The sequence below is a fragment of the Rattus norvegicus genome, chromosome 18 (assembly GCF_021556685.1).
Source record: "Rattus norvegicus strain SHRSP/BbbUtx chromosome 18, alternate assembly SHRSP_T2T, whole genome shotgun sequence".
In the NCBI taxonomy this organism is placed as follows: domain Eukaryota; kingdom Metazoa; phylum Chordata; class Mammalia; order Rodentia; family Muridae; genus Rattus; species Rattus norvegicus.
The window spans coordinates 16,255,387-16,268,628 of NC_141551.1; the positions used below are offsets into that span (position 1 = coordinate 16,255,387).

General features: G+C 47.1%; 1 protein-coding gene across 6 annotated transcripts in view; it reads left to right on the forward strand.

Annotated features, from left to right (window-relative positions):
* Window positions 1–13,242, forward strand: part of Fhod3 (formin homology 2 domain containing 3) — a 440,137-nt gene that overhangs the window by 50,704 nt on the left and 376,191 nt on the right.

The following is a 13,242-nucleotide window of genomic DNA, read 5'->3' on the forward strand; positions in this document are numbered from 1 at the left end:
ACCAGGCATAGCTCTGATTGTATCAGCTGCTTCCTCCTCTACCTTCCCAGTGTTCCTAAGGCTTCCAAGGTCATTCTCAGATGTTGTAATGTGGTGTTCAGAGACCCCTCAGAGTTATCTGACACTCCCTTGGCCAAACTAAGAGTGTAGTCAGGCACCTTCTGGGAGCGTTGATTTTTTCATGCAGAGTTCAGAGTGGGGACTCCTTAGCACCTTCCTGTGCGATCTTTAGGTAGGTCTCGGATGCTCCAATATGTCTCGATGCTCCCACTGGAGTAGCCTTCATAGTCTAAGATCATTGTTCCTCTAAGTGTTCCTCTTCTCTTCTGTTTAAACTATGCCTGTCTGAGTGAATGCCTGGCACCTAGCTCTTTACAACCACAGATTGAGTCCCCTAGCCATGGTCATCAAAAAGGTCAAGGTGCCTTGTAGGATCAAGCAAAGTTCTTAGAATATATCCAATGGAATATGGGTAAACTCTGTGTTCTTCACAGGGTGCACATGCAAGAGGGTCTCTCCAGCAACATAACCGACTATCAGCATGATTGTCATCCACCTTTCAGATAGGCTTTCATGGAGCCCAGGCTGGGCCCCAGTCCTGCAATATAGCAGAGGGTGACCTCGATCTTCTATCCTCCTGCCTTCACCATCTAGGCACTGGAGACCTAATCCAGGGCTCTGTGCATGTCAGACAAGCACTCTACCCACTGAATGACATCACCAGCCCTCATCAGTGTCTTAGAGCTGGACATTAAAGGATTACAGGACCAGTATATCCAGGGTAAATTCCACTGCAGTAGTTTTTGCCGATGTCTGACAATGGCATCCCTTTGTAGATGTCAGAATACTGGCTAGAATGACAGTCTCATTGGATGCCTTCATGGCTCACTGATCAAACAGACCCCATGAGTGTTGTGAGTAGATCATTGTCAACTTGAGAAATGTCTCTAGTGATGCAATGCTTAAAGAGCAAGTCCTGCCTCATCTTTTTTTTTTCAAACCCTGAATGATTTGGAGGTGGAAGTGCAAGAAAAAAAGTGCTAATGTATAAGTCAGCAATATTAGAACAAAGTGAAGGGAAGAGAACACACCAGGGCCCCTCATTTACAGTTGCGTTTGAATAGTTAGTTGGAGGATTTAGTAGTAATTGGATCTTGTTGGCTTCACTTTTCATCGAAGACAACTGAAGGCCAGACTTCACAACCTAGGTAGTAGAGCCAGGAGTAGCAAATGATGAGTCAGGTGTGTACACAGTAGGACCGATTCCAGAGTTGGCCCCTCTTTGCTATCCCAGGAGCTCCTGGCAAAGATGCTTCAGGTCCTACAGAGTACGACATCTGAGCCTGTGGTGACATGAGGTTGGTTCATGTAATGACACTAGTCTTGGTCTACACCATTTCCTTCAATGGGGAAGCCAAGCCACACTGCATCTGGGAACCAGAGGAGAGAAGATACCATTGCTGCCATCATCCATCATGTTGCAGCATCTCTCGGGTGGCACCAGCATCCACATGCTACAGGTGTCTCTGCAGATGGCACTACAAGGCTGGAGAGTATAAGTCATTCTTCCTGGGATAGGTCCTGGTGCTTGGCTTCTTCTTCCTTCCCATCTGAGTATTCACCTCTCCACAGACCCATGCTGTTGGCAGAGACTTGTGGTAGTGAACCTTGAATGTCAAGCTATTTGGACTGAGGATTGCCTAAGGGACTATTAAGGCACACCTCTTACTCTGTCTGTAAGTGCACTTACAGAGAAAATTAAGAAGACCTTCATGAGTGCAGATTGGGAGATGAAATAAAAGGGGAAGGAAGAGAAATACTGCTGGCACAGGCATTCTGTCTGTCTGCTTCTTGTCCTCCATGATAGGAGGTGCTTTGCTTGGCCGTCTTCTCCATGATGGGATGGAACCCCTGAAACCATGGGCTGGAATAAATCTTTCCTTCCCTAAGTAGGTTTTCTCAGGTACTTGTCATAGTGATGAAGTCTGACCAACATAATCCGAGTTCCTATTTCTGTCTCTACCCTCCCCCTTTCACCAGCAAGGAATGCAGAAAAATGAGTGATAATACACCAAGAAAGTGGCTCAATGCATGGAAACTTCAGTCCAGAGCTCATAGCCCACAACAGGCTGGGTAGGAACACATCGACAGATGTGTCCCAAATTTTCCTCTGAGGCTTGTATGTCTTTGAAATGGTCTTTCTTCATAGTGACTATTCCTTGACTTTGTAACATATCTAAGATAGAGTATGAAAACAGCCACATCTTCTTGTCTGTCCTGTGTCTGGGGATCAGAAGGCCATCAGAATAGTGGCCCCAGAACAGCTGGATCACATTGTTCCCTTGACAAGAGAATTTCTATCACTGAGCCTTGAGGTGCATGCAAGTCCCTGGTTGCTGACTAACAAGTAGCTTCAGGCAGAGGCTGTCCCCGATGCAGGTGGGGCATCTGTGTCCATCTGTCATGCCACTTGCACTTAGAATCTCTCCTGGGTTCTCTCTTAGGTATGTGGCATTTGACAAAGTTTATGTGACTGAAATCCATATCTCTCATGATGAAGGATTAAAATATAATGTTTTCTAGCTAAGATCTGCCCTTTTTAGGTGTAAACATAGCTAAAGAAGTGTTATTTTTGCATAAATTATAGAAAGATGGTCTAAAAGTTAAGGTTGTGAAACTGACATTTTTCTGTGGTGTTTTTTGGAGTGACCTCCCTTGCTGGAGGAGTTGTTTCTTTGTTCCTGTCCATTGCTTTGCTCTTTTATGCCAAGACTAAAAATTAACTCACTTGTTTGGAATTACCACTTGGGCTCTAGCTAACCAGAGAATAGGAGAGAGACCTTCAACAGAGGAAGGACAAAGCAATTATTATACAAACAAAACGAAGCAGGGTCTGTTGCCTCTCAAGGCCGGGGAAATTAGCAAGTGTAGCACAGTGCATTGGAAACAGGCCTAGAGCCCTAGATTGTTCCTGACACTGCTGTTGTGTGACCTTGGGCAAGAATTCTTCTGGTAGATGTTCACAAACTGAAGATATTTATAAAATTTATTTATGGTCTAAAGATGCTGTTACCTATACTACTCCTCCCTGTATAACAGGTGCTCTGCTGGGCTTTCTGTAACTCTAGGAAAGCAGCATAGTGGTTGTGCTGCTTGGTTTTTGTCAACTTTATACAAATTCTGGTCATCTGGGAAGAGGGAACCTCAGTGAGGAATTGGCTCCATCAGATTGGCCTGTGGGTGTGTCTCTGAGGGCATTTTCTTAATTGTTAATTGATGTAGGAGGTCCCAGCCCATTGTGGGCGGTGTCATTCCCTAGGCAGGTGAGCCTGGACTATATAAAGAAGTAGCTGAGTAGTTCAGAAGAAACAAGCCAGTAACCAGCATTCTTTCATAGAGTCTGCTTCAGTTCCTGTCTTGACTTCCCTGATGGTGGATGGACTGTTACCTAGAAGCGTAAGCTGAAATAAACCCTTTCCTTCCTAAGTTAGTGTTTTATGTCAGAGAAACACACTAAGGCAAGTGGTTAGGAAGTTGGTTCTTTTCTTTCACCATGTGGATCCTAGGTATGGAGCTCGGGTCATGAAGTGAGAGACATCTCAGAGGTTGTGTACCATGGTTAGGGACATAGGCTTTATGATTAATGTTACCATGGCGTAACCATGGTGTGTAGCTTTACCTCTCTGCACCTCCAGTTCCTCACAAAGACACGTAGTACAATCAACATTGGGTTGTACTGGCTCCCACCACTCCACAGTCATGCACTGAACTCATAATTGTTGTCAATTATTGTTGCGGTTTGCTCTGGAGTTATCTGTATTTTGAAGCTAATTCTGCTGCCCCAAGGACCGCTGCCTAGTCATGTACTCAGGACTCAGGCGACTTCATCAGAACTTTCTCCCCATTTAATTTGTAAAATACAGGTGAGGACCAGTACAGGATAGAACGAGGCCTATCATTGGACGAGAAGGAAGATGGACAGGAGAAAAGTTTGAGGGAAGAGGAGGAGGGAGGAGGAGACACAGAGTAGCAGGGAGACAATGGAAGCTGATGTTAAGATTCTATGCTGTACCTTTACAGGTTGTTATAAATGTTCTTAAGGGATGGGTGTGTACAGGGCTTTGTATGTTTAGGTGGGCAATTATATCTTATCATTTGGATCAAAGGTTATTGTGTTGTGTGTCCTTTCATGTAGTGATTTAAGTGTAAGAAAGTGTGCGGCAGCTAGAGACACTGGGCCGCTGCAGAATTGGGATGCATGTTTCTGGCGTGGAAACCTGCCTTGGGAACTAGATAGGTAGAGAGATTGCTGCCAGGCTCAGAGAGAGGCCTTCGGCAGTGTGATATGGGATGGAGCAGAGTGGGTTAGAGGCTTTGCTGACTGAGACTTAAGATATCTAGCAGATATATTGGGGCACTGTGGTGCCGGACCTAGTTGGGGATAAAAGACAGCTTTTTATTTTTTATATTTTTACAACAACAAATTATAGCCAGAATTTGGAGTCATGAGTCACTAAATGGGCAGTTCAGAAGCTATGGCTATGTATAGCTGCTCAGAGCAATTTCTTGTGACCCTATATGGCCATATATGGCATGTGGAGGTCGTGAGCATTCTGGTGGCAGTGAAAAGTTTCTAAATGTGATGAGAATTAATTTAAAATCAAAGTGTGTCACCAGTGCAAGCTGCCGCTGGCAGTGCTCACCTATGCCTCATCGTGTGAGTTCACTGCAGCCTTAGTTCATCTTCAGTAACTGTAGAGTTAGACACGAATACCCCAGAATTGTATAGACCGTCGCTATCTGCCTGGCTGTGTGTCAAGAGGCCTTCAAGCAAGATGGCGGCTAAGGTGACTTCAGTAAGGGCTAAGGGGTGACCCTGAGATCCTGCTCACCAACTCTGGGCTATTCTAGGCAGCGTGTCTCGGAATATACTGGATGAAAGCGTCTCACATGTCCTGGTCTCCATATCCCAGCTTCAGAGGTTTACAGTCAGGGCTGGAATTCTGTTTTTAAATGAGCTGTCCCAGTGTTTGGATGTTTGGTTAGGGAACCTCTGACGTAGGCTCTCGGTTTCAGAGACAAATGCCACCCCCTGGAGTGCTTTGCACACCCCACCTCAGCCCATGAAATCAGAGTCCGGGGTTGGTCCCAGGCAAAGTGAGTTTTTAAAAGTATCTTCACCTGAGTTCCATGTGCCGCCCTATTTGAGCCGCTGTAGTGTAGACCAGTGGTTCTCAACCTTCCTAATGCTGTGAGTCTTTAACACAGCTCCTCTCGTTGTGGTGATGCCCAACCATAAAACTATTTTGCTGTTACGTCATAACTGCTGTTTTGCTGTTATGGATTGAAATATAAATATCTGTGTTTTATGATTATCTTAGGTGACTCCTGTGAAAGGGGTCATGACCCACAGGCTGAGAACTGCTGGTGTAGACTACGACTGTGTGATTGGTTGAACTATTGTAACAAACGACCTGTGTGGGAGGAACATTCTCAGAAGCCTCGCTGTGAGTGCATGGGGTCAGGGGCGGACAGAAGGAGGCAGACAGCGGGAGGAACATGGAGTAGATGTCAGTCCCATGTGGCTCAGTGTGGAGGTGAGAAAGGAGTGTGAGCTGAATGGTGCTAGTATGCATAGGGGTGGACAGAATTACGCAATTGGCCTGTGACAGGAGGAACAGCACATAGAGAGGGGACCATGCCGAGAGGGAGGGAACATGAGAGAGCAAGAGGTGCTTACCCATGTTTGTCTGAGGTGTGGCGAGAGCAGGCCAGGCTGAGAGAGATGGGCCTGGAGCCAGCTTCAAGCCACAGAGAAGCTGGGAGATGGATGGCCTGGAGCTCTTTCACCTGAAGCCAGCACAGAGCAGGGAAGAGGGCCAGGTTGTGGCTGTAGCTGATAACTCAGGTGGTAGCCTCTGGGCCCGTTAGGACCTCAGCCAAGAGCTGAGCACTGCTGCATGTGGCATCCGGATAACACTGGCTTGAGTTTACATTTTATATTTATCATACAAAAGAGCACATTAATGAGACTGAAAGCAAAGCCATAGATTGGGAGGAAAAAGATTTTAAAACACAAATTCGGTAAAAGGATGTGTGTTTACAATACGGGAAGAACTTTCAAACTCAATAGTAAGAAAACAACCCAGGGACGCAACAGGCTAAGGGAAGGAGTACGCAGATAGGGAAGGCACTGTCAGGGAAGCACGTGTCGCCATGAGGTACCATAAACACCCCGTGTGCCGGCCAAGCCTGGTGCAGGCAGGGATATAGAGCCTGCACGTGACATTTCTGCGTTACTAGGGGGAGTGCCAAATGGAAGACAATCTCAGGGCTCCTCAGAAGTTAAATATGTTCTCTGCTTAGCAATGGACTAAGATGCTCAGGCGAGGTCCAGGCTGGCATCCACACAAAATCTGCATGAGGATGTTCATAGGAGCATTCCTAAAATCTCCAGTATTCTGAGGCAGCCAGGATGTTTTATAAGTGTGTACAATATGGGGGGACCCTAGGATGAATATGTAGAGATAAGTTGCCAGGGTAGAAAAGACAGTGGGACAAATCCATCTTGTCAAGTCTGAAAAAGCCAAGTGCTGTGTGACACAAGCCATGTGCCATTCTGAGAAAGCCAAGGCCGTGAAGCTAGGAGAAAGATCAATGTAGTCAGGTGGTGACTGGGGTCATCCCAGCTCTTTGGACGTTGAGGCAGGAGGATCATGAGTTTGAGACCAGCCTGGGCTATCTAATGAGAGTCTGTCTCAAGGATTGAAAAATTAGTGAACGGCAGGGTTTGGGGGGAAGGTGGGTAGGGAGTGTTGAAGGGATGAAGGGTCAAACATGGATGGATGTTTTAGGGTCAGCTGCTCTGTTGGGGGAAGCTTGGAAACAGACATAACAGCATAAGACAAATCGACTTCACTGTCCGCTCAGCTGTTGTAACAAATGCATATCTGCGTAAGGTATTAGTGATAGAGTCTCTCTGTGTAGTGAGAGTTACCAAGGAACAAGGAACGGGCTCTACAGTCCATGCATTTCATTTCTTAACGAGGCAGTCGTCTTTGACGTGACACCCCTCAATGGCCGGGCTGAATTGTCTGGCAGGGTGAGTGTCCCCTTCCTCCTTCACTCTCCCACGTGTGCTTCTTCCAAAGCCACACTTTAGTTGAAGACAATGATGTTCCTAACAGGGAGAACTGTTTGTTCCTAAGCCGAGGGTGTGTGAATGTCTTCACTGCCCTTCTAGAACTTTCAGAGATTTCTTGGTAAACCTCCAAGAACTCTAGGAGAGCTGTGGCAAGTAGGCAGGGTCACAGAGTGAGTCCACCATGCCCCTAGGGTCATAAGCTGCCTCTCCCTTTCCCCTCTGCCATCCTGAGGGTCTGGCTTCCATTCTTCATGCTTCATCATAGCTGACAGTCTGCCTGCTTTGCCTAGGACCACATTGGCACACTCAGGCATGTGCTGGTTGGAGGACGGTTTCCTTGTTTGCACACCAGGATATCTTTAAATCTGTCAGTTGAAACAACTCTATTCTTTCTCTTTTTGTGTAAGAGTCTGTTGCTCAGGCTGGAGAGATGGCTCAGCGGTTAAGAGCACTGACTGCTCTTCCAGAGGTCCTGAGTTCAATTCCCAGCAACCACATGGTGGCTCACAACCATCTGTAATGGCATCCGATGACTCTTCTGGTGTGTCTGAAGACAGCTACAGTGTGCTCATATACATAAAATAAGTAATTCTTTAAAAATAAAGAGTCCAGTGCCCTTGGGGAGTGAGTGGTAGAACAGAGGCAGCATCCTTCAGATGAGGATTCCATTGCTGGGTCCAGAGTGGCTGCTCTAGTTCATGGTCTCATCAGCATCCGAGACACCAGAGAGAGTGAGAGGGATAAAGGGTGTGCAAACTTCTTCTGTGGACACGGACTCACAGGGACTAGGACTCAGACTCAGCTCATACCACACACCATGGGCTGGTTCACCTGACCTCCCTTTATCTCTGTGAATACTGGTGGTGGCCGGTGGTTCCTGTTTCAGATGAGTTAGGTGAAGAGAAGTCTTGGTGCTGGCTAATATTTTTTCCATTTAAAGATCTTTCCAGAAACTGCAAGAGCAACTTGCACTCCTTGCTTGGTGATGACAACAGTGCTGGGTGCCCAACCTCGCTTTAGATCAGGGTCTTTGTGTAAGGCAGAAAGGAAGTTTCTGTTTCAGGAAGGTGGGATAAGAGTCTAGAGAATAAACAGGTAAGGACACTAGGCATGGCAACAGGGGGAGGGGAGACCTGGCAAGAGGGGGTCAGGGTATCCTGGGGCAGAGTAAGCAGAGGGAGGAGTAGCTGACTAGGGTGGCAGCAGAATTTCCTGAGAGATGGTTCAAATAGACTTCTATCCCTTGAGGATATCTGAGTGTAGATGGCAGGGGAGGGGCCGTGAAATGTGAGGGGCCTTTTGCCACACATAGAAACCCAGCTGAAATGGATCACGGTCTGAAGTATGGCAGCTCAAACTATGAAAGAGAAAACAGGATCAAGTCTCTGTGACGCTTTGTGAAGTACCAGTCTGTAGAGATACAGAGAATACAGGTGATAAAACCAATTAAAAAGTTTCTCCTTTAAAAATATACTTGCTAGGTATTGTGGAATGGGAACATTTGTAAATCTTATAACAGATCTTCAGAACATATCCAGAATATGTAAAGAGCTCTTGCAACTCAATAACAAGAGAAATAAATCAAAAGGTTTGAATAGGTATGTATCCCATCAAGATACATAAATGACAAATAGATACATGACCAAGAAGCATGTGGAAATCTGCTCAACATTGTAAGTCTCTGGGAAAATTCAAGTCAAAACCACAATGAGGTCCTACTGTACACCTACTGGCAAGGCCAGAATCACAGTGACAGAAGGTGGCGTGTGTTGAGGGGGAAGTCGTGAAATTGGACAGCCGATGCACTGCTGGCGGGAATGTAAAGTGGGACAGCCTCTTTGATGGTTTCTTAAAATGTTAAACATTAAATCACCACACAGCCCAGCAATTCTACTTCTAGATGTATCTGCTGGAGAGGAAGCATTTGTCTGTGTAAAAATCTGTACACAGATGCTCCCTGAGCTATGATTTATAATAGTCCCAATATAGAAGAATCCCAAATGCCCATTAACTGAGGAATGCTCAAAGCAAGTGGTGTGTGCGTGCCATGGGACAGCACCAGCATAAGGAGTGTGATGTCATAGTGTGGGTGTGTAATGTCAGCCATAGGCTCTTCTGTATGAACACTTGGTCCCCAGTTGGTGGCTCTGTTTTTGGCAGCCATGGAACCTTTGGGAAGTGGGAAGTGGGGTGCAGCTAGCTGGGGAACTGGGTTGCTACGGGGTGGGCTTTTATACCCCAGTCTCAACTTCTAGCCCGATATTTCTGTTTCCTGGTCTGCAAAGCTGTGAGCAGGCAGCCTCATACTCCTGCTGCCACTGCCACCAGCTGCTCCCACCACTGTGCCTGTGTCTCCTCAGATAAAATTTTCCTACTATAAATTGCCAGGGATGGTCCTTGTTCTAAGTCTAGTCAGGTATTGGGTAACAGAACACATATGGATACATATCTCACTCTAGATGAGCCTCAAGAACATGTGATTAAATTAAAAAAAATCAGGCACACAGGTCTACAGGAAGTGTCAGAAATGCAAGTCTATTCAGAGAGGGTCTTAGAGTTTTTATTGCTGCGATGAAACACTGTGATGCAGAGGCCATGAAAGAGTGCTGCTTACTGGCTTGCTCCCTGTGGCTTGCCCAATCCCAACCTGCTTACTTTAAGAAGCCAGGACCAGGGATGGCACCACCCACAATGGGTGGGGCTTATCTATCAATCACTAATTAAGCAAATGCCCTACAGCTGGATCTCATGGAGGCATTTTCTCAATTGAAATTCTCTTCTTTCAGATAACTCTAACTTGTGCTAAGTTAACATGAAAATATCCAGCACAGAGAGGGTACATTTGCAGTCCTGGAGTTAGATGTGAGAATGAGGAATGACCATAGATAGAGATGGGGTTTCTCTTGGGGTATTTTGGGGACAAATTAAAAATTTAGATGGTGGAGATTATTTATCCCCTCTATTATCAGACCCCCAAATTATTGTTTTATATACATGCAACAGATATACTTCATTAAAACTTAAAAATAAATATGCTAGCGATGACCATAGAAGAGCCATTGGCACTGGCCACTGGATTCACAGAGAAGGAGCAGCCTTTTCAACGAGCAGTGAGGAGGGATGCAGGGCCTGCGAGCGGCTTCCCTAGCAGGGTCTGTGATAGCAAAGGTGGTGACTCTCGTCTGTTCAAGAACACGGGCTTGGTGCTTTGGCCACAGGGCATGTACCATGACGCACCCTACAAACGTGTCTGTTTATCTGGGCACCCCTCACCCCTCACAGTAAAGGGGTGCAAGGTGCATCCTCAGAGCCCAGCATACCCAGGGCCACACCCAGGAGGGGTGCACACCAGTGCCCATGTTAAACCCTTTGAGCTTTAACTGAACCAGAGAGCATCAGTGACACGCTGTCATGGTAGATCCTTGAGGCATCTGTAATGTGGAAATAGAAAAGAGGAAGAGGAAGAACATGATGTGGTAGGAAGGAGAAAAGGCAGATGAGAGTGGGCCGGAGTGCAGGCAGGCATTAAAGCAGAAGTGGAAAGAGAAGAGGAAGGACTGACCAGGGACCAGGGACAGCAAGCATGCCACCTCACATCAGCAAGCCTCTGCCATGTGCCAGTCAGTGCCCGGACGACCTCTGCACATGACCTGAATTACCTGTCCACACCCTCACCAGAAGGCGGGCATCATTAGTGTCCCACTTTACTTAGGAGGGAACCGGGCTTGGAAGGTTAATTTGTGGGGGTCACCCAGCAGGTTTTAGCATCTGCTTTTAGCTTCACACACTCTATTAGCAGAGACTCCTGTACGAATGGAAATGAGGGCGGCAGTGGCTGGACCTCTAGCTTGAACGTTGACCTTATGAGCGACTCAGACTTAGCCAGCTTTCTGTCTTTTGACCATCAGAAGACTCACCCAAATCTCCCTTCTGCCTGAGTCAGGGTGCCCGGTGAGTTTCACAGGACTGGAAGCTTGCAAGGGGCTGGCTCCCTGGAGACCTGCTCAAGGGCCTGTTCCTGCTTCTGTAGCATGTTTAAATACCTCCTCCTACCCTTGACTGAAATAGTAGTTTAAATTTGCTTGTGTGTCTGGAGGACAGTGTGGGGTGTCATCTCCACTGTTGGCTACAGAAACGTGACAAAGCCTCTGGCTCTGTGCCTCTCACAGTTCGACAAAGAAAGTCCCTGCTCTTGCTGTGATAAGGCCTTCCTGTGTTCTTGTGAAGATGTTCTCTTGAGAGCCGGTAATGGAAACATGGTTTTTTGAGAGCCTCGATGACCCAGATGAGAGCTCTTTCCCCAAGGCCTTACACAGGAAACTTGTGCTTTCTGAGAGGGCAGAGACTTGCTGAACCCTTAGGGCTCTGGCCCTCACATCTCTGGCACTTGGGCATTAATTGGACATTTCCTTTTGATTCCTATGTCTGTTCTGGATGGTTTCCTGTTGTCACTAGGGGAAGGATGGCCTTGGGTGTGTCCTGCGGATGGAAATGCTGTGGGATTTGGAAGCTGGTGATGGTTCCCTGGCATCTGCTGCACTGATAAGAAAGGAAGCCCTTTGACCCTGGAGCCTCAGGCCCCACACACTGACTTTGCCCCTGGGTCCTAGTGCTGTGCAACCCCATCTGACTCAGCAACTGGGGAGTAGCTCACAGATGTGGCAGCTAGGCAAGGTTGACACACGCAGGTGGTGGAGAGCAAGGACCTCTCACAGTCCTCACAGGGCTGTGACAATCTTCTGTCATGGGAGCCCTGTAAAGTTACCTGCTGAAATCTGTGCTAGGGTGCTTGGGAGAAATCCAACTATTGGGTCTCATCTCTCTCCAGTCTATTTCTCATCTATCATCCATCTGCTGATGTATGTTAGTGTTTGAGCTGCGCTGGCTGTATAGAGTAAGGGACTTCCTCCTGATGTTTACACACACTCAGTCACTGTATCCCTCCTTCCTTCCCATCCTGCATTCCTTGAGTTCTCCTCCACAGCTAGCTACGCTGCTTTGGTGTCTTGGGTGTTGTGGACAGTGTAGCTATGAGCATGGCTGTGCAGGTAGGTCCCTTTCTGACACACTGACCTAGATCCTTCGGGGCACACTGCTCAAAGTCCTTCTTCTGGATATATGGACATTCTGTTCGTGGCTTTTTGTGCTTTCACATTGGCTGCGCTCACATTTCTACCGGTACCCAGTGAGGCCTTCCTCACTTGCAGTCTCAGCAGAAGAGAGGGTCATTTTCACTACATTGGCTTGTGTAGCTGTGGGGAGCAGCGAGTCACAGACTGGTAGTGGGCAGTGGGCTGGCCATTTAGGTGAGGATGGATGTTGGAGACTCGAGTGTAAAGGCTGCAGGTCAGGCCAGCTGCTGTGGCTGCCTCTGGGAATTCTGTGTTGCTTCCTTAATGCAGCAGGCAGTGGTCCATGCCCCAGAGCTCAGACTGTGTTCAGTACTAGAAACTGTGTGCGATAAGGGAATAGAAGATCGAATGTCTGCCTGTAAGCCAGCCAGAGGGAGGGAGCAGCATGCGGGGCCAGGGTCACATTGTTTAGGCTGAGTCTAAGCTCAGTTACTTCCTCCCTGTGAGACTTCACCCATATATTTTAATTTTCCCAACTTCTCTTATCTAGCACAGGGCTAGTGCTGTCAATCCTGAGGATTTTGTGAAGACAAAACTTGTGTAAAGTGCTCAGAGCTTCATCTGGAACGTTCTATGTGTCTGCGTGTCCCCCACACATCAAGAACTAATGGGACTTCTTTCTTTTAGCATTTAAAAATATTTATTGTGTGTGTGTGTGTGTGTGTGTGTGTGTGTCTGTGTGTATGTATGTGTGTGTCTGTGTGTGTGTCTGTGTGTATGTATGTGTGTGTGTCTGTGTGTGTGTCTGTGTGTCTGTGTGTGTGTCTGTGTGTGTCTGTGTGTGTGTGTCTGTGTGTGTCTGTGTGTGTGTCTGTGTGTGTCTGTGTGTGTGTGTCTGTGTGTGTCTGTGTGTGTGCATGTGTGTGCATGTGTGTATAGTGTATGTGTCTGTGTGTGTCTGTGTGTACGTGTGTGTGTCTGTGTGTATGTGTGTGTCTGTGTGTGTCTGTGTGTGTGTATGTGTGT